The sequence below is a fragment of the Rana temporaria genome, chromosome 2 (assembly GCF_905171775.1).
Source record: "Rana temporaria chromosome 2, aRanTem1.1, whole genome shotgun sequence".
Classification (NCBI taxonomy): Eukaryota; Metazoa; Chordata; class Amphibia; order Anura; family Ranidae; genus Rana; species Rana temporaria.
The window spans coordinates 295,518,241-295,537,130 of record NC_053490.1 but is presented as its reverse complement, the minus strand read 5'-3'; positions in this window follow the sequence as shown (position 1 = coordinate 295,537,130).

Below are 18,890 nucleotides of genomic sequence, written 5' to 3'. Positions count from 1 at the left end.
CCCATGTTTATTTAGCAGGATCCCTAGCCCGCATTGATGGAGGTTGCCGCCTGGACACAAGGCTGCAAGGCGCGCCATGACTGTATTGTCGCTGCCAAGCTGCACAGGACAGACATACCAATCACCGGAGCCTCAACACTTGCCCGATGGTAACTATTTTTATACCTTCTACTTTGTGTTATGCCCTCCCTATCATTCACCCCATCTACAACATTCGCTCCACAGGAGGCTAAATGAGCTGATACGTGGACCCCCCTGACTGATTGTGCTTCTGCACGTAGACCATCCCCTACATTGCCGTGGCTACATGCACTAACTATGCCAGTTTCCTAGCTCACTTGCTGTGAGCACATCGGGAGGGGGAGGGGGCGGTTTTCCACATATACAGGGCTGGATGATGGATGCACACACAAGCTACTCCGCTTCGATTGTGATTGTTTTTGGGCATGGATTGTGGGCTAGGACAACAGCTTAAGGGGAATATGCAGTCGTGTACCTGAAATGTATGCCATTAACCCAACCTTTTTGCTTGCTCATATTTAGAAGTTTTATTATGTACTTCTTGCTGTTATGCTGGTATAGATCTCGCGTGCTTCGCACAAGGGGTGATGATTGGAGTCAAGACGCACATTGGCACGGAGTTCGATCGCCCCCCTTGGCGACCTTCTCTCTGAATGACTAAGTAGACGCGAATTTTTTGACCATTAGTTATACTGATCCTACCTTTGCAGAGTAGACTCTTTAGCCTACAATTTGCCTTTTGAAAGGGCCGTTGCCCGACCTTTCTCGAATTTGATTTTACACCTTCTGTGTTGACTGTGTACACGAGACACGTGTGCTGTCTGTTTGGCGCGCACTCCGCGCTCTCCCATAGGGCACTGTGGTGGGCCTTAGGGCTCAGCTCGGTGCGCTAATTTGAGTTCTACGGGACGTTATAAACGTTTGGGAGAAGTGATCCTCAAACTCTCTTTATCTCTCTTCTCCTATACTCTACTGCCTATATCCCCACCCCCTTTACCCATTGCCTCACTTCAGATACACTGATTCATACCTACCCACCTTTTAATACCCTCTCCCCTCCCCTCCTGAACAGTAGTTGGTGGACTAAGCACTCAGTGTACTGGCAGATTATTTAGGACCTTCTCATAGTGCTGGGGTTCCCTTCTTTCTGTGATTAGCTATGGCTTACTCAGGTCTCGGGCGCAGCCCTTCTGTGATTTCTCACAATGTAAGAGGTCTAAACATTCCTGAGAAACGCTCTGCTTTGCTGAGGGAGCTCCGAAAGAGCAGGCCCGACTTTGTTTTCCTCCAGGAGACGCATTTTAGGACAGGTCAGATCCCGAAACTCACTAACTCATATTTTATAGAGGCTCATCACGCCACCAATGATGTTTCTAAGACTAAGGGGACAACCATTTTAGTCAGCAGGTCTGCATCCTTCAAATTAACAGACAAACTAGTCGATCCAGGGGGTAGGTTCATATTTCTTAAGGGAAAATGTGGGGAAACCCCAATCACATTAGCCAATGCATATTTCCCAAACACGTCACACCTGACCTTCTGCCAGAGACTGGTCAGAGAATTGAAGGGATTCAGCTCCGGACGTCTGATCCTCGGTGGGGATTTTAACGTCCCCTTGAACCCCCTATCAGACACCTCAGCTGGAAAAACTTGTATCACATACAGAATCCTGAAAAGGATCAAAACACTCCTACACTCTCTCAACCTAGTTGACACCTGGCGTTTTCTGCACCCAGATGACAAAGACTTCACTTTCTACTCCAACCCGCATAATCGATACTCCAGGATCGATTACTTGTTTATCTCACAACAGGACTTACATGCAATATCAGGTGCACACATAGGGACTCAGAGCCTCTCCGACCACGCACCAATTTCTCTCACTTGGATTCCTGGGGCGCCCCAGAATAGATCTCCAATGTGGAGACTGAATGCCTCTTTATTGACTGACCTGGCCTTACTCCCTGAACTCAATTCGGCCCTTCTCGACTATTTCAAACACAATGCCACCCCGGACGCAGACCCCTTAAAGGTATGGGAAGCCCATAAATGTACATTTAGGGGGGAACTAATCAGGCTGGGTTCTAAAAAAAAAAAGGAGAGGGAGGGAGAGATCTCAAGGCTAATGCACCAGATTCGTCTCTTTGAGGCTCAGCATAAGCAATCCTTATCTACCCAATCGGCGGCTTCATTATTGGAGTCAAGGAGAGCCCTGAGACAGATTATAGACTCGAGGACAAAGAGGTTCCTATTTTTCCAAAGAAAGCTTTATTATGAACAAGGAGATAAGCCCGGTAGCCTACTGGCCAGGGCTTTAAAGGGTCCGACCTCCCATTGCAACATAGCGGGCATACAGAACAAAACTGGTAGAATAGATAGGGAAACAAACAAGATTGCACAACATTTCCAAGAATTCTACACCAACCTATATAATCTACCGACACACCAAATGCCCCACGGGTCCAAAGAGTCTAGATTGCAGGCCATTAAAGATTATCTAACAGAGTCAGCTTTACCCTCACTTTCCCTAGAAGATGCCTCCCTACTGGAAAAAGACATTGATGCCTCTGAGTTACGGTCCGCAATTAAAGACCTGAAAACGGGCAAGAGCCCCGGACCTGACGGGTTTAGTGCCATATACTACAAGACATTCACAGACATCCTAGTCGTCCCTCTCAAAGATGCCCTGAACTCATTATCCACCCATAGGGAGGTACCACCCGACTTCTTATCGGCCTATATTACAGTACTGCCCAAACCGGGCAAAGACCCATTACACTGCGCAAGCTATAGGCCGATATCCCTGCTAAACCTAGACGTCAAGCTGATGTCGAAGATTGTCGCCAACAGATTGAGACCCCTACTACACAAACTGATAGGCCCGTGCCAGGCTGGTTTCATGCCAGGCAGGGAGGCCAGAGACAATGTGACTAAGTCCCTGAACCTTACCCACGCGGCTCGGGAACGAAAGATCGAGGGCTTTCTCCTGTCGACAGACGCGGAGAAGGCCTTCGATCGAGTAGATTGGGACTTCATGTTGGAGGCCTGTCGACATGTGGGCCTAGGCTCACACATGATGGCTTGGATCTCAGCACTGTATAGGAACCCCTCAGCTAAACTTAAAGTTAATGGCTCACTCTCAAATACTGTAAACATCAACAACGGGACTAGGCAGGGGTGCCCCTTGTCACCATTACTTTTTATAATCTCACTGGAGCCTTTCATCAGAAGGGTCCTGGCGAATACTGCCATTAGGGGTTTTCAGCTGGATGGGAAGGAGTTTAAGGTCGCGGCTTATGCCGACGACCTCTTATTTTTTTTATCGGATCCACATGTAACCTTACCGTCTCTCCTGAGGGAATTCTCACTGTATGGCCAACTAGCGAATCTCAAAATTAATTATTCTAAATCTGAAGCATTGAACATTACATTATCGGAGGCAGCTTTGAAGCTGGCACAAAACAACAATTCCTTCACATGGCAGACCTCTGCCATAAAATACCTTGGTGTCTGGCTAACCCCCAGGCTTCAGTCAATTTTTGAGAGGAATTTTCCTCCTCTCTTTAAAAGCATTGAGCAAGACCTGAAGACCTGGCACCCTGGCCATTTTTCATGGTTTGGCAGGGCGGCCATCTGTAAGATGACGGTTCTCCCCAGGGTGCTATACCTGATCAGGGCTCTGCCGGTCAAGATACCTGCCAGCTTTTTCAAAAACCTCCACTCCATCCAGATGAAATTTATTTGGGCACATAAACCCCCCCGTATAAAATCGAACCTACTGACTAAACCCAAGGCGCAGGGTGGACTGGGTATCCCGGACTTTAAGGCTTACTATCATGCTTCCCATATTGGTAGAATTATTGATTGGCATTGCCACTCCGCCAGCAAAGATTGGGTGGAAATTGAGTCCCTCCTCATTTCTATTCCCTTGCAGTATTCGCCTTGGATGTCGAGAACCTCATACCCACAGTCATTACATACCCATCCAATGGTGAGCACTACACTTAACATCTTCCACCAGCTGACTAAACACACCAAATTCTCATCCCCCCTGAGTCCCCTCACCCCATTGCTGAACAATCCGGGGTTCCCGCCAGGGATGGAGAGCGGCTTCTTGAGATCTGACAACAATAGGACACCCCTTCTCGCACGACACTGCTTTCACAAACGCTCAATGAAAGACCTGACACAATTCAGGACAGACAATGATATCCCTCTCCTACCCTGGTGGTCATATCTTCAAATCCGCAGCTTTGTTACTAATCACGCCCACGAAATGCACCTGACCAGAGATCTTACTGAACTAGAAAGGGTATGCGATAGAGGGGAGCAGGTCCCCAGATCAACCTCTGTAGCATATTCATGGCTACAAGACGTGACAAACCCCGGCCTGAGCAAATACAGGGAGAAATGGTCGGAAAGCCTGGGCACCCAGATTACAGAAGCCCAATGGACCAGAGCTTGCATCTTGTCCCACAAGTGCTCACTCAGCACTAGAATACAAGAGACAGCATACAAGCTCTTAACGCAATGGTACGCCACGCCGGAAAGAGTCAACAGATGGTTCCCCCAATCCTCAGATAGGTGCTGGAGATGCCATAGAGAGAAGGGAACCTTATTGCACATCTGGTGGCACTGGGATATGATAAAACCTTACTGGCTAGAGGTCAGAGAGGTGGTGAGGCGGATCACGGAGACCAAGCTTTCCCTAGATGCAGCGTGCTGTTTGCTACACGTCTCACATCTCTCCCTCAGGTCCTATAAAAAGTCCCTATCGAGACACTTGCTAAATGCGGCCAAATCACTGGTCCCTCTGCACTGGAAGTCTACAAAGGTCCCCACTGTGTCAGATTGGTTGCGCAAAGTGATTGACACCTGTGAAATGGAGGATACCTCAGCCCAGTCCACAGAAAGTGTGGAAAGATATCACAAGACATGGTCTCCTTGGTTCGCCTTCAGATACTCAAAAGAATGTGAAACCCTTTTAAAGAAATGAAAGTGGGATTGGTGGGAACGCCTGCTCACTCCTGTATACAGAAAGCCATTTGACCTGCACTAATCTCATGCCTAGATACCCTAGATGACCTTTCTCTTAGTCCATTGATTCACCCAACTCTGTGACCCCGGTGACTTCGTGAATTGTAACCACTCCATGAGTTTTCTCTTAGATTTAATAGTAAGATTCACGGCCAGCAGCCCTTCCTAACTACAACCATTGACGTGCTTACATAGCCACTATCCATTGTATATTAATGATTTAACAAGTAGAATCTCACCACCCCTCATACCCTTCTCAACCCCACCCCCCCCTCTCCCCAATGCCTACCTTTCTTTCGGGCTCTCTTCTCTCTACCTTCCCTTTAAGCTAACGCCATGTGGAAGATTCTTACGACCATATGAGGGGGAAATCCTACACCCCACCGGATCCCGGGACACGATCCTGAACCGGTGTACACTAGATGTTCATACCTCCCTCATGATGTATTCTGATTTACCTGTTTCTATATAACCACCGTATAAGGTTATATTTGTTCTGTTAAGAATATGACTTCCATCTGTATTTGTACTTGTTCATGCAATACTCTTTTTCTCAATAAACTTTGATGTGAAAAAAAAAAAATAATCAGGACATATGAATTACCATTTACCAACAAATGAAAGCCCAATTTGTGCCCCTTTTGTGTGTTTTTTAGGTGCTCTTGCCAACTGGCTGAGTGGTTGGACATTAAATGCCTTGTTAGGCATGTGGTACCCAAATGGTTGGTGTTTTTGCCACGTTTGATGTGCCTGTGACACAGTTTGCAGATAGAAACAGTGTGATCTGCTGAAGATGTGCTGAAAAAAGGTCCAGACAGTTGAGCTGTGGTTAAAGGGCCGGGAGATAACAGCTGCATAATGTTATGGACTAGTGTGGCTGCTCTATACTCTTTCTTGATGTCGACCTCCTTGGGGTTGTGCCACCTCCCCTTCAGTTTTCTCCTCTGCTCTATCTGGCACCCAAGTCACATCAGTGACATCATCATCATCATCATCGCAATCATCTTCATCATTACCACTGGAGACAACTTGGCAATACGCTGCGGCATGGGGAACACGAATGCCAATCTATCTACCAGTGTTCCTCCCTCTCTCTAGGCTTATGTTTCTGTCATTCTCAACCTCAGAACATGCATCTGAATCCAGTAATGGCTGGGCATCATCAAGGATCAAGTGGCTGATGCTGTGGTCAAATAACTCAGTTGACTCCTCAATGGTTGATGTTAGGGCTATGGCAGGAATAGATGTGGCAGGTTTATCCTCTCTGGCAACTGCAGGGGACTGCACACTTGTCTCTGCCTGTGTGACAGAGGAAGAGGAAGGTTTAGTAAGTCAGTCCATCACCTCCTCTGCATGCTGTGGCTGGATGGCATGGACAAACTCACTAAACAGAGGAAATTATGCCCTGCCTGAGGACTGACCACCACCACGTCCACCTTTTTCTGTGGACACTTTTGTTGCTGGCCCCTTACAGTGCCAAGGCAACATCTGCCTCTTCTTGTTGTCCTCCCAGACATTATTGGGAGGGAGGGGGTGGTGCTTATAAGCAAATGTAAAGAGGAAGTTGAAATCTGTACGTAGATGCACTTTAATTAATGTAAAGAGGTGTTTGGTGCCCTTTAATTTGAGTACACTCCACAGATACAATATAATATAGTGCAATATAATGTGTCAAACATACAGTGATGCAGTAATGCACACAGAACTATATGCTATATGGCGTAAAACTGGCAGTAACGCACGCAAAACTATATGGCGTTAAACTGGCAGTAACACACACAAAATGATATGGTGTTAAACTGTCAGTAACGCACACATGAGTAAATGGCGTTAAACTGTCAGTAACGCACACAGAAGTAAATGACGTTAAACTGTCAGTAACGCAATCAAATAGACCATCACTACACTGATGCTATCTGAACTGTCCCTACTCCAGCTCAACACTAATGTCAAGATTACTGACACGGTCTCACTACACTACACTACACTGAAACTATCTGAACTGTTCCTACTCTACACTAATGTATGTATACATGACACAGTCTCACTACACTTGACCCCAGATTGTAATGTAAAGACTATTAATATTAAATAATGTGTAAAAATCATTCAAATGTGAAATATTATTAACCAATAAAAATATATATATATATATATATATATATATATATATATATATATTATACATTCAATCTATTCATTTATTCCTGTGTGCCTCATATAAAGTCCCACCTCCTTCTTGATTCCTTTTAAAAATGATAGGGATGGAGGCAGAGACCTATTAGGCTCTTGCTTCATATAAAGTCCCAAAAAACCCTCTTCTTTCGCTATAATGTTTTCATAGGTTTATATTTATTACCTGTCATATGTACTGACATTTATATTTGCCCATTATAAACTGTATACAGTTTTTGTGTATTCTGTTCTAGATATTGCAAGATTAAAGAAATTCTTAATGAGAACACACAAATACAATTGATTCACTTTTTATTCCAAACCAAATACACAACCATCAGCTTTTTGAAGGTTATAATGATGGCCAACACTTTATTTTCATTCTATTTTATAAAGGTATTTTTTTACTGAAGATAGTTTCTGTAATGTAATGTCCTACATATATCACAAGTAAATGGTCTTGCAGATAAGCAGGGGTGGCAGTAAATTAAACAGAAGCTTCTGATCGGCCTGTCTTCCCATGCTGTTGCAGGATGGGAATCAAGGCAAAATGAGGGATGGCTGCATATTGACAACTGTAATGCAGAATCTGTGCAGCAGAGATAAATGCCATTGAATTTCACCTTCCAAGTGGAAAAATAAGCAACTCTGCCTGCTACGGAAATTCTGTTCACAAAATCACAGCGGCATGAATGTGTTTTTATTTTTGCTGCCAAGTGGCAAAGTTTCTTCTCATTGGGGTAACTCCTTGAACACAGTGTGGTTCCCAAATAATTTTCATCTATGCACCATTTCGCTTTACACACCTACTCATTAAAAAAAAATGATACACAAGCAAAATTCATGCATTAATTAGTTCTAAAACAATATACACTAAACAAAGTAAATATGTGTCTGTTACATTAAGTTATTGAGCATAACATATTTTTTAAAGCAAACATAATGCACAGTTTTCACTTTTAGAAAATTATGTACACACGATCGGTCAAACCGATGGGAACGGTCTGATGGACCGTTTTCATCGGTCCAAACCGATCGTGTGTGGGCCCCATTGGTTATTTATCCATAGGTTAAAAAAAGCAATCTTGTTTTAAATTTTACCGATGGATACCTAACCGATAGAAAAAAAACTATCGTTTGTAGGCACGTCCATCAGTTAAAAAATCTACGCATGCTCAGAATCAAGTCGACGCATGCTTGGAAGCATTGAACTTCGTTTTTTTCAGCACGTTGTTGTGTTTTACATCACCGTGTTCTGACACGATCGTTTTTTTAACCGATGGTGTGTAGGCACGACTGACTATCAGTCAGCTTCCTCAGTTAACAGATGAAAATGGTCCATCAGACCATTCTCATCGGATGGACCGATCGTGTGTACAGGGCTTAATAGTGTTTGCATGAAAAAAAAAATGAAATAAGCAATGAAAATAACAAGAACCTATGTTAAAGTTTTACTAAACCAAGGACCCTGCATTCACTGTATCTGGCTTCCCACAGTACGCAGAACATGGAAATGCAATTATTTTAGAAAATATAAACTGCTAAATACCTTTTCTTATCAGCAGTCTTGTGACTACTATCAGTGCCCAGCACCACTGGTTAAAGCTTAGTGGAAAATGTGGTGATACTGCGCTGTCTGACAGGTGAACAAATTAAAATAAAAATGCTAGCAGCTTAAAATGTGAGATACCCACAAAAGACTAGTACAATGGAAAACAAGCTGTGCAACTATTATGAACATACAAGTATCTATGACACATAGTGATAAGGTACAGATAAAATGAATTCACATGGGACAAAATTATTTGTCCAATGGGTGAGGTGAAAAAGTCCCAATGGATACAATTAAACCAAAAGAAAAAATATAAAAGTGAAAAATAAGTCTATTGTTACAAAACACAAAAACGTGCATCTGATGATGTTTGATAGCAGTAAAATATCGTTCTCCTTCAAGTAGATAGTGACATCAATGCAAGAAAACCTCAGAATAGTGCACAGATAGACAAGACACCTCCACCTTTCAATCACACTGCCCCTTACCAGAGGGGAAGATGGCAACTAGAGATCTTCTGACGGCAGATGGCTTACTCCCCAGCCAAGGGCTTGTGTGGCAGGATATCCGAGAGCCAAAATTTCTCCCACAGTGGACCGATGATCAGTGTAGTTTAAAACCAATATTTAGAAGGGAAAGAGCTGACATAGTGTGAATCCATATAGCAATTTATTGTAAAAAAGTTAAAATCACACTTACAGAAATGTAGATAAAATGCTTGTGAAAATATAGCCAGCCGGCTAGCACAACCCGTTCACTCCGGGACACAGTATGCAGTTAAAGACGTCAGCACGCCGCTACCCTACGCCGTTTCATCTTAGAAGACTTCGTCCTGGGGCACGAGCGGCGTACTGACTCACCGCAATTTATATCTAGATATAAATTGTGGTGAGTTAGTACGCCGCTCGTGCCCCAGGACGAAGTCTTCTAAGACAAAACGGCGTCTCTAAAGAGTTAAAATATTTTATTTTTCTAGCAAAGAGCTCCAAATGTTAAGTCAAATCTAATAGCATAAGGTGAATACCGAGGTCTGTGCAGTGGATATTGGCAGAGAGATTATAGTGTTCATTCAGGATTCAGCAGACAAGGCTTTGCATTTGTACTATATTATTAAAGGATTTACTGGTTTTGAGAATAATTCCAGAATACTTCCATCTAAGTCTTGGGTGGATATTCCAACCTTACAATATGAGTCTTCTCATTGTATACTCATACAACACAAAAACGTGTACTTGTATGAAAAACACACACACAATAACATGCTGAATTGAACTTAGGCTCTAGTCACACTAATGCGTTTTTTGATGCATTTTGCAGAAATGCAGGGACATTTTTTAACCACTTATGGACCGGACCAATATGCTGCTAAATGACCCAAGGGGTTTTTACAATTCGGCACTGCGTCGATTTCCCCACAAATAGAGCTTTCTTTTGGTGGTTATTTGATCACCTCTGCGTTTTTTTTTATTTTTTTGCGCTATAAACAAAAATGGAGCGACAATTTTGAAAAAAATGCAATATTTTTTACTTTTTGCTATAATAAATATCCCCCAAAAACATATATAATTTTTTTTTCCTCAGTTTAGGTCGATACGTATTCTTCTACCTATTTTTGGTAAAAAAAATCGCAATAAGCGTTTATCGATTGGTTTGCGCAAAATTTATAGCGTTTACAAAATAGGGGATAGTTTTATTATTTATTTATTTTTACTACTAATGGCGGGGGGCCAGTGATTTTTTTTCGTGACTGCGACATTATGGCGGACACTTCGGACAATTTTGACACATTTTTGGGACCATTGTCATTTTCACAGAAAAAAATGCATTTAAATTGCATTGTTTATTGTGAAAATGACAGTTGCAGTTTGGGAGTTAACCACATGGGGCGCTGTAGGAGTTAGGATTCACCTAGTGTGTGTTTACAACTGTAGGGGGGTGTGGCTGTAGGACTGACGTCATCGATCGAGTCTCCCTATAAAAGGGATCACTCGATCGATGCAGCCGCCACAGTGAAGCACGGGGAAGCCGTGTTTACATACGGCTCTCCCCGTTCTTCAGCTCCAGGGAGCGATCGCGATGGGGCGGCTATAAATGAATAGCCGTGCCGTCGTCCCGGATCGCTCCCCGCGGGAATCCGACCACCGCATGTAGCGGGGGGGTCCCGATCGGACCCCCGACCCACGTCTAGGCAGGGATGTACAGGTACGCCAATGTGCCTGTACGTGCCATTCTGCCGACGTACATATACTTGCAGCGGTCTGGAAGTGGTTAACATGAGTTCCTATCGTTTTTACAGCGATTTGCATTTATTTTTTATACTGTATATAGCTGGTTGCTAAGGAGGAGGCCTGCTGACAGCTGAATGTAAAAAAACTGGCTGAGTGGTTGGGCATTAAATGCCTTGTTAGGCATGTGGTACCCAAATGGTTGGTGTTTTTGCCACGTTTGATGTGCCTGTGACACAGTTTGCAGATAGCAACAGTGTGATCTGATGTAGATGTGCTGAAAAAGGTCCAGACAGCTGAGCTGTAGGTAAAGGGTCGGGAGATAACAGCTGCATAATGTTATGGCCTAGACAGAGGAAGAGGAAGGTTTAGTAAGTCAGTCCACCACCTCCTCTGCATGCTGTGGCTGGATGGCATGGACAAACTCACTAAACAGAGGAAATTATGCCCTGCCTGAGGACTGACCACCACCACGTCCACCTTTACGAGCCTTGTGTTGAATCAGAAACAATGATGCTTTTCGTAACCAAACAAGAGATGTTAAAAGTTCACTGAGGCCTAAAAAGCTGATCAACCAGAATTCACCATTATTGGACTGTTGCTTGTGAATAAACCGTTCACAGCAAAAACACATGTTCTTCAATAGTTAGGGGATTAACCATCTCCTAATTTTTATGAGCCCTTTGTGGAAACGAAAGACACGGCCTGATGTGTATTCAGAATGATTTGAACAATGGTATCAAAGTAGCTGAGAGTGGACAAACTGGTGTCTTGAGCTCTCGGGCTATTGGGACTTTTTGTTCAAGAAAGCTATGGCAGAGAAACCCATTGTGAATAGATTTTAGTAAATAATAATGTTGACTCTAGCTGTCATAAAAACAATGGATGATGTTGACCAAGAAAAGTCCATAAGGAGAATTTGTTTATACAGCTGGGCTAGTATCCTGTCTTCGTCAGAAGACAGTCTAAGGTCCGATTTTAACAAACCATAAACAAACCAAGCCATGTCTTATATATCTGTATATATAGATATATGATCATAAGTGATGCATATGCCACTTCTCAGACATTTCAAGAAAACCTCTGTATGCAGGTTGCATTATAAATACACATGGTATTAAAAGTAAGAATATACGTTGACATGTGATAAATGAAAAATAATGTTTAGATTATCAATGACATCTTAGGTCATAGAGAAAAGTATCATTATAGCATCTGTTGATCTAGAGACTTTGTTAGAAGAAAGAAATATATATATATATATATATATATATATATATATATATATATATATATATATATATATATATATATATATATATATATATATATATATATAATTTTAATATAGAAGTGCTTTATAGAGCTAATCAACATTATGAAAGATGTCAAATTGTGATTATAAGAATATGAATTAACCTGTACTTAGAGTAACACATATTCATCAAACGCATATCAAAATGATTCATGAATCCACATTAATAATTATTTTGTGTAGATTGATAGATATAATCTGTGTATGTTTAAAAAAAAAAAAAACGTTTTTCAAAGATACAGTATACATTTATACAGGAATATAGTAGCATGTTATGTAGGAATCAAAAACATACTAATTGAATTTTATATAATATAAAGTTACCAGAACGTGTATATGTGTGTGTGTGTATATATATATATATATATATATATATATATATATGTATATATATATATATATATATATATATATACAGTACAGACAAAAAGTTTGGACACACCTTCTCATTCAAAGAGTTTTCTTTATTTTCATGACTATGAAAATTGTAGATTCACACTGAAGGCATCAAAACTATGAATTAACACATGTGGAATTATACATAACAAAAAAGTGTGAAACAACTGAAAATATATTTCATATTCTAGGTTCTTCAAAGTAGCCACCTTTTGCAGCAGACACATCTCTAGAACTGTTAAGAGGAGACTGTGTGAATCAGGCCTTCATGGTAGAAAATCTGCTAGGAAACCACTGCTAAAAAAAGGCAAATTGCTACCTAACAGGTCCACAAAAGTTCTTTCAAGCACTGGTATAGGTGTGCTACTTGCTCTGCGGTACATGATAGTGTCTAATACATTTATATACTTTTTGTCAGTTTAGGGCGAGGTTGGTGTTTCCAGCAGGGACAGAGTTTAGCGACACAAATCGCTACCTAACAGGTCCACAAAAGTCCTTTCAAGCACTGGTATAGGTGTGCTACTTGCGTTGCAGTACATGATAGTGTGTAATACATTCATATACTTTTTGTCAGTGTAGGGCGAGGTTGGCGTTTCCAGCAGGGACAGAGTTTAGCGACACAAATCGCTACCTAACAGGTCCACAAAAGTCCTTTCAAGCACTGGTATAGGTGTGCTACTTGCTCTGCAGTACATGATAGTGTATAATACATTTATATACTTTTTGTCAGTGTAGGGCAGTGTTTCTCAATTCCAGTCCTCAGGCCCCCCCAACAGGTCAGGTTTTCAGGATTTCCATTATTTTGCACAGGTGATTTGATCAGTTTCACTGCCTTAGTAATCACCACAGCCTTTTCATCTGAGGGAAATCCTGAAAACCTGACCTGTTGGGGGGGCCTGAGGACTGGAATTGAGAAACACTGGTGTAGGGCGAGGTTGGCGTTTCCAGCAGGGACAGAGTTTAGCGACACAAATCGCTACCTAACAGGTCCACAAAAGTCCTTTCAAGCACTGGTATAGGTGTGCTACTTGCTCTGCCGTACATGATAGTGTGTAATACATCATGTACTCCGAGATCTCTACTGTTAGTGATGGGGAAGGTGGGTGCCCACAAGAGAGGAAGAGAAGGGGAGTTCAGAGGGAGAGATGGACCAGCAGATAGGGAGGAGAAGCAGGCCAAACTTACATTGCACAGGAGGGACAAACCAGACTTCTAATGTATAAGGAGCGAGCCATCAACCATGTACAGTCACATCTGGCGCTCCCAGGACGCCGGCCCATGGCTCCGTAGTGTGGGCTTTTTTTAACGTGTCCGCTGCAGACAATAATGTTGCCATCTGCAGAGCCTTTGCAGTCAATGCATAAGTCGTGGTAAACCCAACACTCACCTAGGGACGACCGTCTTGAAGGCACCTGGCCTCCCATCACCGAGCCCAGTGGGAGCAACGCCATCAGAACCCACAAAGCCACACTCCAGGCTCTCACCGTCCAGCCTCTTCTCCTTCTCCTTCCCCTTTATGCTCACAATTGTCCTCCACTCCACCTTCCATCATGCCTTCCTCACGTTTTTTGGAAAAAAAAGGTAGGCTTCCGTGGCCCAAATTTTCAATCGTAAAAAAACGATGACGCCGGATAACCCTCTTACCCAGCGGTTGACCGCTGGCTTGTCGGAACTGATAGCCCGCCAACTACTGCCATATAAACTGGTGGACTCAGAGGCCTTTCGAAAATTTGTGGCTATTGGAACACCACAATGGAAGGTCCCAGGAAGAATTTTTTTTCACAGAAGGGCATCCCAGAGCTATATGGCACTGTTCAGCGGCAAGTGAATGTATCTCTGGCACACAGTGTCAGTGCCAAGATACATCTGACCACAGACACGTGGTCTAGCAAACATTGGCAGGGAAGGTATATAACTTTCACTGCCCACTGAGTGAACCTTCTGAAGGCCATCAACCATGTAACCCATGGCACCCATGTAGATTTGGTTTTACCGCCACAGATTACATGCAGGCCTGCCTCTTCTTCTCCTCCCCCTCCTACTCCATCCTCCCTCTCCTTCTCGGCTGACTCCTCATTTTCCGATGCTACCGTCTCTTCTGCTGTGCCGCCCAAGATCCCCAGAACCTATTCAACATGCCAGGTGAGACGTTGCCATGCTGTGCTGCGTCTGTTGTGCCTGGAAGACAAGAGCCACACTGGTCCTGCACTCCTTTCAGCTTTGCGTTCACAGGCAGATCAGTGGCTAACACTGCTCAATTTGACAGTTGATAAAGTGGTTTGCGACAACAGTGCCAATCTGCTGAGCGCCCTGAAACAGGGCAATATTACACATGTGCCATGCATGGCACATGTCCTGAACTTGGTCGTGCATCGATTCATTGCCAAATACCCTGGACTCCAGGACATCTTGCGGCAGGCCAGGAAAATCTCGGCCCATTTCATAAGATCTTACACGGCCATGGCTTGCCTTACTGACATTCAGCGGCAACACAACCTGCCAGTCAGACGTCTTATTTGTGACTGCCCGACGCAATGGAAATCAACATTGTATATGCTTGATAGGCTGCTCCAGCAAAAACGTGCAGTTAACGACTACCTGTACGAACTCTGCAGCAGGACAGGTTCTGGGGAGCTTGATTTTTTGCACCGCACCAGTGGATGCTCATGCGCGACTCATGCAGACTTCTGTGGCCATTTGATGAGATCACCAAACTGGTCGCAGTCAGGGCGCCATCAGTGACGTTGTACCTTATGCCTTCTTTCTGGAGCGTGCATTGCGTTGTGTCATTGATCAAGCCGTCGAGGAGCAGGAGCAGGAAGATGAGGAAGTCGCAATGCTGGATGAATTCCCATGGGGGGCTATTCCACCTGAGACAAGTCAACAACTCGAGTCTGAAGAGGAGTCAGAGGAGGATGGTGCCGGGTGGAGGAGGAGGAGCAAGAAGAGCATGCTTTAAACCTTTCTGGGATCCCTGGTGTTGTCCGTGGATGGGGGGAGGAGAACGAGGACAACATTATCCTGGATGATGAGCAGGAGCCAGGTCAGTACAGTGCTTGCAGTTTAGTGCAAATGGGGGCCTTCATGCTCCAGTGTTTTAAGAGGGACCCCTGTATAAAAAAAATAAAGGGCAAGGACCAGTACTGGGTGGCAACGTACTTAGACCCCCGGTACAAACAAAACATGGCGGAAATGTTACCACCATCACAGAGGGCTATCAGAATGTTTTGGGTACCAATCCAACAGCGCCTGCAAGAAGAGGGCGGTTTTAAGATGTCTTGGTCACTAATGATATGAGATCATTCTTTCAGTCGACCCATCGACAGCTGTCCTCCGGATCCAGCATCAGGGAACGCCTAGACCGACAGGTGTCCGACTACATCGGGTTAATGGCTGATGTGGACGCACTGGGAAATGATGAAGCCCTGGACTACTGGGTGGGCAGGCTTGACCTCTGGCCAGAGCTTGCACAATTTGCAATGGAACTGTTGGCTTGCCCCTCATCCAGTGTCCTGTCCGAAAGGACGTTCAGCGCAGCAGGGGAGGTCGTGACTGATAAGCACACTCGCCTAGCTCACAACAGTGTTGACTACCTCACATTTATAAAAATGAATGAAGCATGGATCTCTGAGGAATTCAACACATGTGAACAGTAGACCATGTTTCATTCAAATTCAGGTGAACGCCTGTGGGCTAATTTTTTGGGCCAGTACTGGCTGACACTTTTTTCTGTATCCGGTGAATGCCTAATGTACCACCAGCCACAGAATACAATGTACCACCAGCCATAGAATACAAGGTTGTTTGCTGTCCAGTGAACGCCTGTGGCCGTGGGCTAATTTTTGGGGCCTGTAATGGCCGACACTTACTTCTGAATCCGTTGAATGGCTAATGTACCACCAGCCACAGAATACAAGGTTGTTTGCTGTCAGGTGAACGCCTGTGGGCTAATTTTTGGGGAATGTAATGGCCGACACTTACTTTTGTATCCGGTGAATAGTTTAACGTACCTCCAGCCACAGAATACAAAGTTGTTTGCTGTCAAATGCCTAACCATGAAAGTATAGAATCTGACCAAAATCTAATATCTGACTCTCAATCTGAAATGTGGGAGTAGACAATGGAGAGGGATCAGAAAAAGAGCCCTCATGCTATCCCAAGCCATCTGTAGAGAAAAGGGGGGGTAAAAAGTGAACCACCACATGAAAGTAGGTCTAATCAGTTTTGGAAACAATAAACAAAAACAATTTGCGCTGTCTACAACAGGTGCGCAGCTACAAAACCAATAGACAAATGGAAAAACAGTATACAAAATATATAAATGTAGCGCTGAAGTGCAACTAATAAAGAGTACACTAACTAAATACAATGGGGCAGATCCACGAAGAAGTTACGACGGCGTATCCGCCGAATTCCATGTTGAGTATGCAAATTAGCTAGATACGCGAATCCACAAACGTACGTCCGGCCGGCGCATTTTTTTCATTTCGAGCATGTGCACTGGCATACCCCCACAGACGGTGCATGCGCCGTTCAGAAAAAACATCATTTACGTTGGGTCAAGTAAAATCAACATAAAACACACCCACATCTTTAACATTTGAATTCCGCGCCCATACGCTGGCAGATTTACGATACGCCGCTGTAACTTTAGAGGCAAGTGCTTTGTGAATACAGCACTTGCCTCTCAAAGTTGCGGCGGCGTATCGTTAATACGATACGCTACGCCTGCCGAAAATTACGATCCGCTACGTGGATCTGGCCCAATGTACATAAATAAGTAAATATATGTCCAAAAAAATCTGTATAGATACAGTCTTTGTGACAAGTGATATTTCAAAAAATTTATGAAAAGTGCTCCCTTGATCCAATCGTGAAAACACCAGGATAGGAGAAAAAGCCGTCACCAACTGAAGAGAGGCTTACTGAACAGACTGAACCCTAAAGAACATACGTTCGCAGGGTCAATCAAGCATATGTGAATATGATAGACCAATCCTCCGAAGCAGAATTGGCTTTCCAGCAATTAAAAGACATGTTCAGCAAGGCTCCAATTCTTCAGCATCCAAATCCCGATCTTCAGTACATAGTTGAGGTTGATGCCTCAGAGGTAGGAGCAGGTGCTGTGCTGTCCCAGAGACAGCCTAAGTCCGGTAAAATCCATCCAGTAGCATTTTTTTCTAGAAAGTTTTCTTCAGCGGAGATGAATTACGATGTGGGGAATCGTGAACTACTGGCCATCAAATTGGCATTGTCTGAATGGCAATCTTCTGGAAGGGGCTCCCAAGCCTTTTCTATCTTCACTGACCATAAAAACCTGCTGTATCTTCAGACTGCAAGACGTTTGAACTCACGTCAGGCTTGATGGGCTCTGTTTTTCTCCCATTTTAATTTTGCTCTTTCTTATGTTCCTAGGCATAAAAACAAGAAAGTCGATGCTCTTTCCAGACAGTTCGCTACCTCTGAAGAAGATCAACCTACCGAGCAGTATATAATCCCACCTCACAAAATTGTCGCACAGATCTCTACGGCTCTTTCCCAATAGTTACAAGAAACCCAGAATCATGTTATCCAAGGCTTGAAGATACCACCAGGTCGCCTGTACGTAGCCTCAGAGAAGCTGTACTCCTCTGGGCACATGATGGTGTGTTATCCGGTCATCCTGGTGTCACCATTACTCATAAGACCTTGCAGCGTCATGTCTGGTGGACTCATATGAAAAGGGATGTTACTGACTATGTGGATACCTGTCCAACTTGTGCTGCTAATAAAGTATCCCGCACATTGTCTACTGGACTGTTACAACCACTTCCGGCACCTCGCCAGCCTTGGACCCATTTGACTATGGACTTCATTGCAGACTTACCTAAGTCCGAGGGCATGACTGCTATATGGGTCATAGTGGATCGTTTTTCCAAAATGTCTCATTTTGTGCTGCTCCCGGGATTACCTACAGCGGAAGCACTGTCCACTCTCTTCCTTTCCCATATTGTGAGATATCATGGCATACCTACCATTGTCATCTCAGACCGCGGATCCCAGTTTGTTTCCCGATTCTGGAGGGCGTTCTGCAAGAAACTGGGAGTAACGCTCTCAGGCCTCGTACAAACGACAGAGTTTCTCGGCAGAATTCGTCGAGAATCTCGGTGAAGAGCCGGATTCTGTCGAG